At 36.4% G+C, this 12,485-nt stretch overlaps 1 pseudogene; it reads left to right on the top strand.

The window, feature by feature from the left end:
* The first annotated feature begins 7,122 nt into the window (after window positions 1-7,122).
* On the top strand, window positions 7,123-7,407 carry LOC142853708 (large ribosomal subunit protein eL37-like; annotated as a pseudogene).
* Window positions 7,408-12,485: the final 5,078 nt, after the last annotated feature.

Here is a 12,485-nt window from a genome sequence, read left to right on the forward strand (position 1 = left end):
TATAAAAGCCCTAACTTATTCATGATGGGCAGCAGGATTTACAAACCTGTAATAAGACTCTAAATATTATGCCATTGAGTACCAGGTTTTAACATGTGGATTTTAATGAGAGTCAGACATCCAGACTACAGACCGAGACCATGGCAGTATGAGAAATCACAAAACTAAATCCAATGACAGACTGCTACTGCATTCAAATAATATATAAGTTAAAAACTGAAGCAGTATGTTTTTAAGTGGAGTATACAAAATGAGACGTTTCAAGGATCAGATGAATTGTAGTCCATAATCAGAAAGTCCAGACATGCTTAATGCTGTAAGGGAAATAATAAAGATAGAATTGGAAGGAGTCAGAAGGAAAATATCCAGAATAAAGATAGAGTTAGAAGGAAAACTTCAAGAATGAGAGAAGACAATCACCAGGAAAATAAAGAATAGAGAATACGGAGGACTAAAAAAGGAAATAATCAAGAGAGAGAGTGTCTTTTCCCTTACCCCACCTCAGATAAAAATGTCACAGTGCAAGGATTCTGTGGATTTCCTTTCAGTCCTGCACTGCTGGAGACTGCGCCCCCACCCAAAGCAATGGAAGGAGACAATATTGTTTTCCTTTTTGTTTTTTTTTTATTTTTTTTATTAGGAAATTTTTAGTACAGTCTTAACTCATTTAACATAGTTATCCCCATTTCCACTCCCTCCTCCCCTCTGCTCAACCCTTTCCCCCACCCCATCCTCATCCACTCCTCAGAAAGGGTAAAGTTTCCCATGGGGAATCAACAAAATCTGACACTTCACTTCCAGGCAAGACCAAGGGCCTTTCCCCTATATCTAGGCTGAGCAAGATATCCCTTCAAAGAGAATGTGATCTAAGATGCCAGTTCAAGCACTAGTGCTTTACAATATGACTCTCTTCAGTTCTTAAGTCCCTAGACTTTAGCAGTTCCTACTGTTCATAACACTAAAACTCACACAAGATTTAACTACATAAAAATTTAATCAATTAAGCTGGTGTATAAGTGTTTAGAACCATTAAACGCACACACACACACATACACACATATAATAGAACAAAGTAAATAATCTTTGCAAGTTATTGGTTAACAAAAATTTAGAAATAAAAATTCTATATTGATTAAAATGTTGATTTGAGAATATATCATATAAGTGGGACACCCTCTGGGTAAACACATGAGTAATCTTCAGTGAAAGAAGTGACAAAATGAGAGAAGTGTCCCAATGAGAAAACAGATATAATTACTACCTACTGATTTCCCCACATGCCTTGATGAGCACTTCATATGAATCACCTCTGGTGGTTCTTCAGTTCCTTTTACTGAATCATTGCTATTATGGATAAACCTAAAAATTTTCAAGAGTAAATGAACAAAAAAAATATAGTTTGTGTATGCCATTATAATCGAATACAACTCTAATGAAATCAAAATAAAATAGGAGAGCTCTGGCTTTATTAAAGTGTATAACATGGGCTTAAGTTTTATTAAAGAAATTGTTTATAAGAGTAGGAGAAATCACATTTGAAACGAGAGAAGTTACATAAGAAAATGTGCAAACTTTATTACAAAGCCTGAAGCTTTGTGATCATTTTTGCAAATGTACACATTCAAAATTACAGCTGGGTTCCTCAGCAGGATCCTTTGTAACAGAAGTTAGGAAAGAAAAAAAGAATCAAATATGATATAAAGAACAATTTCACAGAGAAGTTGCCATCTTGGTAACTTCACCATATTGAAGGATCACAGCATTAGTGAGGTTGAGAACAACTAATCTATACACTCTGCCTCTACTGTTTCACTCATCCTCATTATCATTGCCCAACATAAAAATCTGTTTCTTAGTCATCATTATACCTGATTTTACATCATCAAGAAACTGACTGTTCTTTGTTTCCTTCTTTGTCTCAATGATACTCTATGTTCCTACATTAACTTCTGATTTCTTATCTTTCTTCATCATTGTTTCTTTGACTTTCTTCCAGAAAATTTTATATATATATTTCGCTGCATAGATGCATTTCAGAAAAGATTATAATCACAAGTGTTAGTGTGAATCATTGGAAAATGGATACTAAAGAAGCAAAAAAGGCAGAATAACCCTTTATCTCTAGGAATGGCCCCAAAGGGAATGGTTTTTAAGGAAGTGTGGCCTTTGTGAAGCAGATGTGGTCTTGGAGGCGTGATTTAAGGTCTTGTATATGGTCAAGCCTTGCTCAGTGTGATATTATAAACATTTCCTGTTACCAGTAAGATATGAGATCTCAGCTACTTCTCCAGTACCATGTCTGCCTGCATGCCACCATGCTCTTACAATGAACTGAACCCCTGAACTGTAAAGGAGGCATCCCAATTTAAATGTTTGTCTTTATACCATAGCCATGGTGCCTTTTCACAGCAATAGAAACTCTGAGAGAGAAGTTGCCTGTTACAAGAATCAGAACCACCTGAGGAACTAGGGAGTAACTTTCCTTGATAACATGGAACTTTGTTTTATTTTATAGACAATACCGTGAAGTGTACAATCTTGGTGGTACATATTTTGACAAAAACCAGGGAGCCTTTTATTTAATCGTGATGTAGTTATATGCCTCTCCTTTTTTAAAATAGGAAGCCAGGAATAGGGTATTTTATTCTGTTTCTCTGGTGGTTGTGAGCAGCAGCTTTGCAGAACAGATGACAGCAAGGTAGAATTATGAATGATGAACTATAGTCAAAACGGAATTTTACTAGAAGGTGGATGTGACTAAAGAAAAAGATGTTTTCAAAAATAACCTAATTAGAACCCTCTAATTTATTCCCCACCCATCACCTGAAAAGACTTGCTGATTCTTCTGCGAACTAGAATCTCCATCAGCCCCAAGCAGAGCTGTTCAGTGCCTCCTGACGTTCAATTATTACAGAATACAAGAGTGTTTGGTAGGCGGTATAGAAAAAAAATGAATTAAGATTTGGAAAGGAATCAGCAGTATGTTTGAGGAATTTTGAAACATACTCAAAGCTATTTTCACATTTCATTTGTCTCACCTGAGAATCATGTTAATTATACTATTAATGCACTTTAAAGTTTCAACTGATGTTTCTATTGTCATGGAGACACTTTTAAATATTTAAGTGCAGTCAGAACCATGTTTTATGTTTTAACTTCCTAATATGTTAGCTATTATGAAAGCTATATATACATATATGTGTATATCATTGTTGTTGTTTTGTTCTATGATTCGTGGATCTGCAGATAAAATCCAGGACTTCATTCATGCTAGTCAAGTGTTCTCCTACTTTGCTATACCCTAGGCCTTATCAAAGACACCCCTGTGTCTATCATAACCAAATTTCAGCAGTGAGTTAGAATTTCTTTGGGCTACGTATAGCATACTAATCATTTAAGTTTTATGAGAGTTACATTCTTCATTTGTAATATAAGGGATTTACTTATTTTATGTTGCTATTAAATTACTACTCTATCCTGTCCTGCATGCTTCCAAAGGTACTATTGAGGAATGATTATACAAAGTTTCAATGCTAGTAATATCTTCATTAAGTGAACTTTATTATTATTACTTTTAATACAATCTTATTTTCATACCAATCCCAGTTCCCTCTCACTCCCTTCTTCATACTCTCCCCACCCCACCCCATACACTCCTCAGAAAGGGTGAGGCTTCCCATGGAGAATTAGCAAAGTCTTACACATCCTTTGAAGCAGAACCAAGGCCTTGACCCCTGTATTTACGCAGAACAATGTATCCCTCCTTAGGGAATGGACTCCAAAGAGCCAGTTCATGCACCAGAGATGAATACTGGTTTCACTGCTAGTGGCCCCACAAACTGCCCAAGCCACACAACTGTTACCCTAATTCAGAGGGCCTAATTCCATCTTATTCAGTTTCCCTAGTTGTCAGTCCAGAGTCAGTTAGCTTCCACTTGCTCTGGTCGACTGTTTCTGTGGGTTCCCCCACTATGTTCTTCGCCCCTTTGTGCATAACATCTCTCCTCTATCTCTGATTGGATTTCAGGAGTTCAGTCCAGTGCTTAGCTGTGGATCCCTGCATCTGTTTCTATCAGTTATTGGCTGAAGGCTCCATGGTGACAATTAAGGTAGCCATCAATCTGATTACAGGGGACATGCAGTTAAGGTACCATGTTCTCTTTTACTTAGATTCTTAGCTGGGGACATCCTTATGGATTCTTGGGAATCTCCCCAGTACTGCGTCTCTCACTAAGCCCCATAATGGCTGCCACCATCAAGTTATCTCCATCCTTGCTCTCCCTATCTGTCCCTCACCAAACTCAACCCTCCAGATTTCTCATGTTCTCTTTCCTGCTCCCCTTCTCCTGGCCCCACTCCCCTATTACCCTGCCCCTACTCCATGATGTCAATTTATTGAGGAGATATTCTCTACTTCCCATTTTGGGGGAATTTATGTATGTCACTCTTGGGGTTCTTGTTTCCTGTTTTCTCTAGGATTGTGGACTGTAGGTTGGTTTTCCTTTGCTTTATGTCTAATATACATTTATGAATGAATACATACTGTGTTTGTCTTTCAGCGGCTGGGTTGCCTTACTCAGGATGGCTTTTTCTAGTTCCATCCACATCAAATGGATTTTTAAGAACTAGTGCTATTGAAAAAGACAGCATAATCACACATTAATTTAAAAGCATCATAATGAAAACCATGATTTTGAGATGATAATAATAAAATAAACAAAAAATGATAAAAAATAATTAGAGACTATATAAAGAAATTGTATATACCTGCCAAAAGAATTAACATTGCCTAGATATGATTGAACTGACCACACAAATAAGTAAAATAAATTATATAAAAAACTAGTAAAACCTCATTAAAAATTCAGAAAATACGGGCTGTAGAGATGGCTCAGACATTAAGAACAGTGGCTGCTCTTCCAGAGGTCCTGAGTTCAATTCTTTCACAACCATCTGTAATGAGATCTGGTGCCCCCTTCTCTTGTGCAGATATACATGCAGGAACAGCACTGTATACATCTGCCTCTGCCTTCACAGTGCTGAGTTACATGTTCAGTATGAGGCCATACTGAATCTTTGTACATTGACTTTGGAGAACTGATGTCATGTTCTCATATTTGCGGAAGACCTCAGGAGCCATCTCTGCAGGGCAAAAGATTTTCTACCTAAAATAAAAAAGTAGTGTTTCCTAGAAGTGGCACCCAGGTGGCTAATAGTGCATCTGTAGCAACATGTCAAACTCACCCAGCGAGTTGTTGCCAATGTGTTATTAGCTTCTTGAAGATGTGCCAGTTGCGCCCAGCACACAGCTGCATTAAAACCTTAAAATTGTTTAATTTCAAGAATTTAAGAAACGCTATTCAATTTTACATTTGTCTTGCATGTGACATAGATATTTATGAATACTTTGAGATGAAATGGCCCTTAGAATTGAGAGGATGCTTGAAATGTTATAGAAATAGCAAGAAGATTAGTGTGGACAAAATCAATTGAGAAGAGAAATAGTAACTCCAAGGAGCAGGACCTTGTCAAAAGTGGCAGGTAAATGGAATTCAATGGGAGCTAAATGGAAAGCTGCCAGAGAGCTTCCAGAACAGAAGTGACACAGTCTGAGGTTTGTTTTTGTGGTTGTTCTGGTTTGGGTTATTTATTTGTTTTTATAAAATCTCTGTGGTTTCTCCCAGAGAACCCTGGGGTCTCATTAAGCAGTTTAATGGGAACTAGAACAATAGACAGGAACAACAGAAACAGTACAGGTAATAAGAGGCAAGCAGACTCTCCATGTTCCTGCACGCATTTCTAAGATGGAGCTGATGAGCTCTTCTGGCATCCTGGATATGGTTGATAAAGAGAAAGCAATGACGGGCACAATACCCTCTAAACTCTCTAAATCTTCCCATGGGAACATTTTGCATTTTCTTGAAAAATTAATTTTTAGTTGTGCTTACTCAAATAACTTGAGATAACAAGATTGTGTTGGCGGGCTTATAAATAAATATGACATTACAAGATGAAGTCTATAGGGTCAGAGTCAGAAATTGGACACAACAAGAAGTAATAAGCTTAAAAGAAATGAATTAGTCTCTTCACATTTTACAAAATTTGTCTACAAAAATATCAAATACTGATTAGGTATTGTGTTAATAACTATATGCAGTCACCTTTCAAAGATTGAAGTATTTTAATACTAACTAAGTTTATGAGTGTGTACAATGATGAGTATTAAGTAAGTAACATCTTCTTAAAGTATTTATGGAATGCACAAATATAGATATGGTATTTGCTCACCTGTGGGTGAAATTGCCTGCAAGTGTTTTGTGCATAAATAAAGGAGTTTTGGTTTGCTGACATTTTGGTTTACGAGACCACAGTGAATGAGAAAACAGAGTAACTAACTTGATTTGTGGGAATTTTATATAACAAGCTGTTGAGAAGGTAGAAGTTAATCATTCTTACTATGTTGCTGGCTCTCAAGAATGATATAACAAAATATGTCTAAAAAGTTCTAAACTTCCATGAATAACTTTTAAAATATATAGGAAATAAATACTGATTTGATGTTGATTAATATTTCACAATTGCAATTGAAATCTATGTAAATAAGTAACCAAAATTTTTCTTCATCAAGGAAGACTTTTAAAGGTTGTTAAGCAACGAGCATTAACAAGTCATATAACACTTCATCCATTTCTTCATGGCTTAGTATTTTACACATTTTTATGAGCATTTATCCTAAAAGCAAACAGTTAAAGCTTTAAAGTAGCAAAAATGAAAAATGGCCTCTGGGTTCACATATCAGTTTTTGAAGAGACCCTCTCCCTAAGAGTCTATACAGTACAGATGTCCCTACATCCCTCCAGTTCAAATTCCATCAGATACATTACAAGGAAATCGTCCCATGGTCCTTCCTAACCATTAGAAAGTTATCACATGCATATACTACATTAATGAACATCGTTCATTTTTCTTTTAAAAATTCACCTTTATATAAAAAAGTTAATGACAATTATGTGAACATAATTGCAAAATGAAATCGTTATATTTTTCTGTTCATAAATTGGAGTTAAGAATTCATACACGAGCTCTTCTGGCTTCTTTGGCCTTGACAGTAGAAGCAAGAAGATGAAAGGAACGTCATCCTTTAGAAAGAGTCACAATAAGATGCACAATTTGTGCTGCTGCTGAGGCTATGATGCCTACCACCTTCAGAATGCGACCTATAGCAAATGTGGCTACCCTGCCAAGGGTGAGCGAAAGCATAGCTGGAGTGCCAAGGCTAAGAGACGAAACACTGCTGGGACTGGGCAGATTAGGCACCTAAAACTTGTCTATCTAACATTCAGACATAGATTCTGGCAAAAGACAACACCTAAACCCAACAGGGCAACTGTTGTAGCATCTAGTTAATCTTCAGGATTTCCAGAACTCCTAAAATAAATGTTCTGGTTTCAAAAACAACAACAACAAAGAATTCATACACAAGACCTACACCAAACACATTTCTACGTTTTTGTTCTGTAATTAGAATAGATTCATCCAATACCCCACATCTTAATATAAAACATTGCAAGTGTTCACTAAAATTCATTAGACTGGTCCAGAGACTGGACAGGCCCTTTAATCATCAACAATAGATTTAATTAAGATAAGTACAGTGCATTTTCTGTGGAACATAATCCAATATCCTGACTAACAAATATTTTTAAAGTCTTATTGACAACTCTAAGTAATATAGCAGAGCACTAGCTAGCAAGTTTTGTTACATTTTCTTTTATTTATTTATTTATTTTATTGAGAAAAAAATTTCCGCCTCCTCCAGCCTCCCACTCCTCCCTCCCTCCCTCCACTTCTCTCCCCCTCCCCCCACTCCTCTCCCCCTCCCCCCACTCCTTTCCCCCTCTCTTTCCAGTTTGAAGAGCAGTCAGGGTTCCCTGCCCTGTGGAAAGTCCAAAGTCCTCCCCCCTCTGTCCTGGTCTAGGAAGGTGAACATCCAAACTGGCTACGCTCCCACAAAGCCAGAACATGAAGTAGGATCAAAACCCAGTGCCATTGTCTTTGGCTTCTCAGCAGCCCTCATTGTCCGCCATGTTCAGAGAGTTCGGTTTTATCCCATGCTTTTTCAGTCACAGTCCAGCTGGCCTTGGTGAGCTCCCAATAGATCAGCCCCACTGTCTCCGTGGGTGGGTGCACGCCATAAAATGTAAGAGAAGTAAAACACAAATCCAGTTGATGAAAAGCGATGAATCATATCCATGACTAAACTGTTGATTTCAAAAAGCCACTAACAATAGACAGAAAACTCCCAAAAGAAAGTTTGAAAATAATCGAATACTAAGAAAATCCTCAGTGTATAATGAAATTGTAAATAAATATGTATTCATGTAAAGAGAGCAATCAGAGGAAAGTGATAAATGAAGTATTTGCACATAAATTCAGGTGCTATCATTTCATATAAGACACTATCATAAAGTGCAAAAATGGATATGAATTCTTTCTACCAAAATAAAATCCTGCCTTATCAGAATATACGGTTCCCATGCTGACTTCTCTAATCCTGTTGGCGTGCCTTTGCTTTTGATTATGATTTGAAAAGCATCTTTCAAGTGGTATTGTGGCAAAGCTGACTTGTAGGGGCATTTTTCAACCATTTGGAATTCTGATTTAAAAAAGAATTCAAGAATAATTTTTAAAAAGGGAATGTCAGAGTTCGAATCTCAGTTGGGGATATGCTCTCAGAACTGTTCTTTTGCAAACCAGTTTCATGGAAGAATCTTTAATGTGCTTTTAGTTTTCCTTAAGGTGATGTTTTCACATAGATTGCAGTCGATATTGAAATGAAAAATGAATTCACATGAATTTACAGTGTTAATCTTTACAAAATGATAAATATAAAATTATTGCCTAAGAGATCATATATGTAAGGTTCTTTGAAGTTTCATGATCAGGAATGAGTCCTATCTGAAAAAAATATCTTTATATACTTTAGAATTTTTGAGTTCCATTTAAAAATCATAATAAAATTTTGGCTAAGAATAGGTTAACGGAAATAAGTATCAGGGGTATTTTATACAATTTTCAGAGAACCGTGAAGCTTACATGATTTGTTCTACAAGATAGCATTCCATGGAATAATGTGTGTAGACTGTCAAATCTGAGAATGCAACCTAAGTACTTTCTTATTTTATGATGTTTGAGACTCTTTGTAGCCTGGGATAGCAAGGATCTCCTTCCATAGGTTATCCAGTCAGGACCTCCCTCTGTAGCCCAGGCTGTTCTGAAAATCCCTGTGATCATTCTGCATCAACCTCCCAAAGGTGAGCCATAACCACATTAGATTTTAAAACGTTCAAGAGAAATGAGTCTACTAAAATAATAATGGTACTCCTAACTCTATACCTTTGATGACCATTAAAATTCTTTTCTATTCTAGTTAATTAGAAAAAGGTAAAAATTAAAAACATGCTGTGTTAAGAAGAAAAAGAATTCAATACAAAACATGGGGTCAAGAGACTCAGTGAGGATCATTGCAGTCAAGTTTTTAACAAAATAAAAAGCAGTAAAGAGCTTCTAGCCAGAACAGAGTGCAGTGGCTGCTGGAGAGGAAAGAGGAACCAAACGAAGCCAGATGCCATGTCTATGCTCTCTCACCCACTTTGTCTAATTTAGAAACCATTGTTTCACTGAAAGACATTGGTTAGATTTGTGGAACCATAAACCTATGTTTTAGAGATATTCATAGTATAGAACAATAAGGGTCATCAGGGTAATTGCAACAGTGATGCCATCTTGTCTGGACACCAGCATGCTTTCATACTATTTAGGTTTCCCCAGTTCTTAGTGAATTTATAGATGGTGGGGTTCTTGTAGTATTCTGCATTCTAAGGAATCCTGATTACCAGATGAGCTCAAAAGCACTGAGCTGACAGACTCATTCAGAAGATAACAATTTCTTTCCATTTACAAGTGATTCTTGAAAGTCCTACATGGAGTTAGAAAGCTCATTTGATTAAACATATTATAAAACGGAAGTAGAAATATGTTCCACACTCAAATATCTTTTCTCTCTTCCTGTTTGCTAATTCAATAAGTATCTTTCAACTGAGTTACACTGGGTACCAAGGAGTAAGTAAGTATAAAAGCATTTGCCCCTTAAGGACCAACATCTTAAGGATGGTGAATCAGTGATGTAATCTCTAAGAAAATTGAGTGATTATTGTTGTTTTATTACCACTAGCATTATTATTCTTTCAATAAAAGGTGTTTTCTCCAGGCAAGCGTGATGGCTCAAATGCTGAGAACCTGGCTGTTCTTCCAGAAGTCCTGAGTTCAATTCCTGAAACCCATAGGGTGGCTCACAACCATCTATAATGATATCGGCTGCCCTCTTCTGGTATTCAGGCATACATGCAGGCAGAACACTGTCTAGTTAAAAAAGAAATCTGAAGTATTTTCTCTTCACAATTCAACCATATAAAGCTATCAGAACACATCAATGTACCAGTACACACTTGTTCTTTTTTCATTCAAAACACTGACTTCCATTATTCATAGAAGTAGAAGAGAAGGAAAATATGGAAAACTCAACAGCAGTCAATAGATTCTTTCAATATAAATATTACATTATATAATAACAGGGACGGCAGGTTTTCTTTTTCTAAATCATTTGATTAAGGTTAGAGAAACAGATTATATTATTCCCTGTGGACACAGAGACACACTAGCCTCAGAAGATTAAGAGCAAAATTTAGAAAATGAAACAGTAAACGCCTACTAAATTGTGATCCTCCAGCTCAGGTTGGAAGTTGTACCTTGGATATCATGAAAAATAAATGCTGACTCATCAGAAACCCTTTATTAATAATCCTTTTAAATTACTTCAAGTTCTTTTATGACATCCATCTGTTTGCTTTCTAGACTAGAGAAAGACAAAGCTCAGAGCTGAATGGCCCAGACAAAGAAGCACTCATTGCTCTGGTTTTCTCACCCACATTCACATATTCACTGTTGACCCACCATAATTTTTCAGTGAGCCTGCATCTCCCTCTGTCCATTGTCCTGCCTTGCTTTGAGTTGATGACTGACCTTTGAGAAAGCTGTTTGGCAACTCTGCCTCTGTCTTCATATCTGAGTTTTATTCCCATTTCTATTATAAAGTTTAATTTTCACTTGCTTAGACACTCAGAGGAGCTTTTGACACAAATATTCTCTTTAATTATTTAAAGGTCAAGCCTTGGGCTGTTGGGTTTGAGAATGAGCTCTTTTGGTTTTCAATACAGTATTCTTTAAATATTTGCTAGTTCATTCTGGAACCTTATTCCTATCTTTAGGAGGAAAGGAATCTATTTCTGTATCCTAAATAAACATATTTATCCAGTACCTTTCAAATCACCAGCCAAGGATTCCCCTTGTGTTGCAGACCCATTTATCAACCTGCTTCAGGATCTTCTCTTTTACCAATGTGTCATTCACCTCAAATTCAACATTTCTAAGCTAAAATCAAACTCACCAAGTATTATCATCTAATACTTCCTTATTTTGGCTGATAGATTCCTTCATCCCATTGTTCAAATAGCTATGATTCTCATGCCCTTTACTTAATTAACCACCAGTTCTCATAGCCTTCAACCCCTAAATAGCTTCTGTGTCTGTCATCTTCTTTGGTACACCCTTTCTCTTGACATACTATGTGTCATGTTCAGTCTTGTAAAGCTTGCCACTGGCTTTCCTGCTTAGAAACTTCTCTGACATTGATCTCATCCCCACAGTTTGCTATGACCTACATATCAGGATTAAAGTCTTTCAGATATGATAATTATATTTGAGATATTCAAAATTTGTGACATAAAATGTGAAGGAAAGAACTCACTGCATGCATGAAACTCATTTTCATTACCAAGGAATGTTCTGGATCAACAAAAATGATATGCTGAGATTACCTTGTAAACACATTAATGACATACTTGATATTAAACACATTATGGATATATTCTAGTGAATGAGCTATACAGTTTCTAGAAGATCGCAGTAGATTGAATTCTGTTTAATGTAAAGTTTTCCATATAAAATATGGACTCTAAAGTATGAGACAAAGTTTTAGCTAAAGATGTCATATAATCTATGTGATTCTTGTATAATTGACAAGTATGTCACCAGAAAAGTGATGAATGTACCCATATATCATCTAGCTACCTCTCCTTTAAATGTGGACTAAAGAATACATGCTAAGGTATTAAGGAGGACCAGGGGAGTTGTACCAATTTTCACAAACTTTTGTTTGTCTTGCAGAGGCCTTGAGATTATTTGTATACTTAATATTACTGTAAGCTTTGTTACTGTGTCAGTCTGTTGATTTTTGTGTTGCATTAGGCAATATGACACTGAGCTTACCAAGTGTTTTAGTTGTTGTGAAAACAAATTGAGCAGAACCTGTTTAGAAGAGGACAGGGTATGTCATCTTGTACTTCCAAATGACTGTTTATTGAGGC

Source organism: Microtus pennsylvanicus, chromosome 7 (assembly GCF_037038515.1).
Source record: "Microtus pennsylvanicus isolate mMicPen1 chromosome 7, mMicPen1.hap1, whole genome shotgun sequence".
NCBI lineage: Eukaryota > Metazoa > Chordata > Mammalia > Rodentia > Cricetidae > Microtus > Microtus pennsylvanicus.